Below are 4624 nucleotides of genomic sequence, written 5' to 3' on the forward strand. Positions count from 1 at the left end.
CTGTAGCAACTGTGGCTACTTTGTGGGGAATGTGAGGACCATTCTCAATGCAGTTTACATAACCTTCATCTTGGGAGAGTAGATGAAGGTGCATTTTCACCTTCCAATGGTGATAACTGTCTTTGTCAAGAACTGGGATTTTTACTCCAATATCCTTCTTACTCATCTTTGTTAGTTTTCAAGAACTTTAAACTCTTTGTGTGTCAAGAGCCTGCTCTGATACCAATTGTTATTCCTAGTGAACTAACAATGAGATTTACAGAAGGGGGGTTGAATGTAAATCTCAAAACTTTTTCAAGTTTTGAGCAGTTTCAAAGGCTGTGTGTTTAAGATAAACAAGTGTGTGAATTGCTTTAAGCTAATACAGACAGATATATATTCAAGCACAAAAGTACAGAACACAACAGACCTTAAAAAACTTTTCTGGTGGATTTGTTGTTCCACCAGAGATGGTATTTCAGAAAATCTGTGATTCAAGAAGTTGATCACAGCTGCATCCTAGTACAAACTAGATAATTTTTCTCAAGATTTTTCTAAACAGCTCTGGAAAAATTCTCTTCTAATTACTAGCTGCTACTTGGTTTATATAACACCAAGTTTACAAGTGAAGACAAAGATAAAAAGTACAATAATAAAATAAGTTCTCCACTTATTTCTTCTCCATTTTACTCCAGTGCATTGTTGACTATTGCCTCTTTATACTAGAGTAGAACGGCTGCTTTTTCTGATGTTCCTGAAATAGGCTACCACATCTCAGTTGTCTCTGTCAACCCATGTGCCTCTGTTTGTAGGTACAACTACCACTTGTCAACTGCTATTTAACAGAACATCCGTTAAAGCCTTCATCCGTTGATGGCTTTATCCGTTGATGTGTTAGCAGTTGAAGCTCTATCCGTTGATGCACTCATCCGTTGAAGCTTTAGAGACATCCGTTGAAGCTTTGTTTCTCATCCGTTGAAGGTCTTTAAGTTATCCGTTGACACCATTTCATTTATACAAAATTACAAGGCATGAAATATTTACAATTGGCCTTCCTATCTGCATATCCTTTAGTAGTCAACATGACTTATAATTTCCCTCAACATTTAAGAATTATATCTGAAATTCAGAGACTGAAATGTGCTACAACACTAGACTTATTTCTAAGTAAAGCTACACCATCAACGGATAGCCAAAGTGGTCTTATCCGTTGAGGCTACAAACACTAGATTTCTACTTAAGTGTTTTGTTAAACATATCATCAAACTAATGCACATATATTCCTAACATACACTCTCTACCAGCTGGTTCTATTGCGAATTGGGAGGATCTTGCTCAAAAATTCCTTACTAAATTCTTCCCTAAGGCAAAGACAGCTGCAATCAGGAATGCTCTTAATCAATTCGCGCAACAATCGTAGAATCTCTATGTGAAGCTTGAGAGCGCTACAAGGAGATGCTTAGGAAGTGTCCTCATCATGGAATGCCTGACTGGATGGTTTGGGAGCACAGTCAAGACCTATGCTCGATGCAGCATCAGGTGGAGCCTTATGGGCTAAGAGCTATGAGGAAGCTTATGAGCTAATTGAGATGATGGCTGCGAATGGATATCAGAATCCAACTCAGAGACTACCACAAGGCAAGGTAGCAGGAATTCTGGAGGTGGATACAGCTACGGCTATCACTGCGCAGCTAAAGGCATTGACTATGAAGGTCGATTCTCTGACCAACTATGGTGTTCAATAGATAATGAGTGCTTGTGAGCTTTGTGCAGGATCACATGCGACGGTGCAATGTGCTATATCTAATGAATCAGCTCAGTTTGTAAGCAACTTTCAGAGGTCGCAGCAACCTGTTCCTGCTACTTCATCCTAACAACCGCAACCATCCTAACTTCAGCTGAAGCAATAATCAGGGTGGTATGCAACAACCTTACCGGAAGTTTGGAAATAAGCAATTCAGTCCTCCCGATTTTCAATAACAGTATGCACCAAGGCAGCAATTTCAGCCACAGGAAATGCAACAACAATCTCATGGAAGTTCCGGTCAATCTTCGAATGAAAAATCTGAATTGAAGGAGTTGAGGCTTATGTGCAAGAGCCAAGCGGTTTCTATCAAAACTCTGGAGAATCAACTAGGGCAGATTGCTCATGCCCTATTGAACTGACCACAAGGAACTCTTCCAAGTGATATCGAAGCTAATCCAAGTAAGAGGGAAGTCAAAAAACAGTTAAAGGCAATCACCATGTTTTCCAGGGAAATACTTTTCCAAAAACAACTCGGTAAACCTGGCCCATGAAACAGGGCCTTCTCCTTCTAACGCTCTGGTTGACTCCCACCAGTAATTCGCTTCATTTTTCAATAAATAGCTTGCATAATCATTCTTAAAATTATCGCTTACTTGGACAAGGTTGAAAGCTTTCTCCATCTCTTTTAACCATGCTCCAGCAGTTACGGGATCAAGCTCACCTTTAAACTCAGGAGGTTTAACACTCTGGAATGATTTGAAATTAACACTTTGGTTCACTCCTTGATGTTGCTGCTGCAACAGTAGTTGTTGTTGCTGTTGGCGCAACAAGTCTAGAATTTCATTTATAGTTGGACCCTCCACAAAACTACTACTATTTTCTTTAGACTGGGTAGCTTTCTTGGGTGGCATCTTCCTGAAATATAGAGATGAGTTTATTCAAGACATAACAAGAATATTTAACAAAAGATATCACCATTTAAACGGTGCACCTGTATCAGGAAAATGCTGCCCAAATACAATACCCATGTCTTTAATGTCGGGGTCCATTTACAAAACAAATCTAGATTAAGAACACTAGCAACCATAGCAACACTAACAGTAGCAGAATCAACAACAGTGCAGGAAAACTAAAATACAAAGAAACTAAACACCATAGCATGGCTCCTCAATATAACAGCAACTGACTAACTTCCCATCACTACTCAAGTATAACAGCTAAACTGATCTGATATACAACAAAAGTTGGCTGGCTAAATCAGCCACACACTATGTAGAGCATACCGGTAAATCAAGTCAAGCTTAAGAAACACTGACTCTACTAAGTACCGTAGTCCAAGTTTCCACCAACCATCCCTCTAAGGAGGATTTATTATCCCTTAGAAGTGATCCACCAACCACTGAATTACTTTTCCCGAGGCTATAACTCCACCGTCAGATCCTGAACCCTCGCTGCTACCCTTATTCTTAAATAACATTATGATATAGGACTTTCATTCTTCCTGACAGTCAACTTTTTTTTGCTTTCAATAACTAGGACCGTCAAATTGCAGAGATCACTGAAGAAATTCCTTATCATAGAATACCGAATAAAATTTCGAAATCAAGGGAATCGAATAAGAAGGAACGGCGAAGAAGATGTAGATATGACTGAGAGCAACCATACAAGTACATAAGATGACCAGTCTTAGTACCGCATAATTCACAACACATAATTCGGTGGCGTCCCACCAGACCCTTTTGTCACAAGGACAAATAGTCAACTCATATGCATTGTCTGCCCCAATCAACCGATAGAATCACCGAGGAAAGAAATAATGTTTAGATAGAAAATTCACAAATAGAGAGGGAGAATCTGATTTGTGATAAATCAACAGAACCTTAAGTTGCTAAATTCGAGCTTTGACCTCCTTCAGAAACAAGCGACTTATTAGGCAATAGACAATCATTCTGGGAAACAAAATGCATTTCAAGAAATACATGTAAGGGTTCAAGATATAACAACTGGAAGTGTTTGTCCTAAATCCAATCATGTATGATGAGTTAGGAAGAACTTACTTGTATTCCTATTTGATTTCATTGAAATTAATAAAAGACTTGTTTTGGTTTTATTATGGGCTTTATCTTTTTAAAGTGTTTTAAATAAGATGCTCCATAGTTTAGAGTAAAGCTTCTAAAATTATAATGAGATTATAATGAGATCTAAAAGATGATAACTCTAGATTTAAACAGTTCCTGATCATAGGATAACTAATCGGATGTTAGTGGATCCGTAAAGATTGGTACATACTATGCTTGCTTCCTTCAGGAGGATGTCTGTTCTCATAGGCATTTGTGTGGTGACACTATAGCTAGTATGTAGGTGCTTATTAGGGAATAAGTTCACTGAACATGACTCGATAAGTTAAACAACTAATGGAGATTACTCATGTGTCAATAGTTATTTATTGAGTGATAGTTGTACAAGTGTCCTTAGACTTGAGATCGTTAAAGTTATCTTGTATATAATGAACTGTGCTTTGGTTTAATCCTTAGTCTCAAGGACATCCATTAGGTCTATTCTGGGCATAGGGATTTGTGTATAGAGATAGTTAACATCAATAGAGGATCTACCCCTTCCAGTATAGGAAGAGAATATCCTATGTTATTCTTAGTATGCAAGTTCTGGAATCTCTGGCCAGAGTGTATGAAATTAGAAAGGAGTTTCTAATTTGCATTAATATGAACTTTGCATTATGAATAAGAAATCATATGATTAAATTTGATAGGCCTGACACGAGATCCATGCCTTGTATTTAATCGGGATATTGTAAGGGTAGAAGGAATTCATTGTACGGTAACTAGTCACCGACATGTTCTTGGTATTCTAAGCAGTGAATTCATATTATCCGGATAGTCG

The 4624-nt window shown here is 38.1% G+C and overlaps 1 non-coding gene across 1 annotated transcript; it reads right to left on the bottom strand.

Moving 5' to 3' along the window:
* Nucleotides 1-1357: 1357 nt before the first annotated feature.
* Nucleotides 1358-1463, bottom strand: LOC141669644 (small nucleolar RNA R71). The gene has a single exon (XR_012553912.1). It is a non-coding gene; the product is annotated as a small nucleolar RNA R71 (small nucleolar RNA).
* Nucleotides 1464-4624: the final 3161 nt, after the last annotated feature.

The sequence above is a fragment of the Apium graveolens genome, chromosome 6, assembly GCF_009905375.1.
Source record: "Apium graveolens cultivar Ventura chromosome 6, ASM990537v1, whole genome shotgun sequence".
NCBI classification, from domain to species: Eukaryota; Viridiplantae; Streptophyta; class Magnoliopsida; order Apiales; family Apiaceae; genus Apium; species Apium graveolens.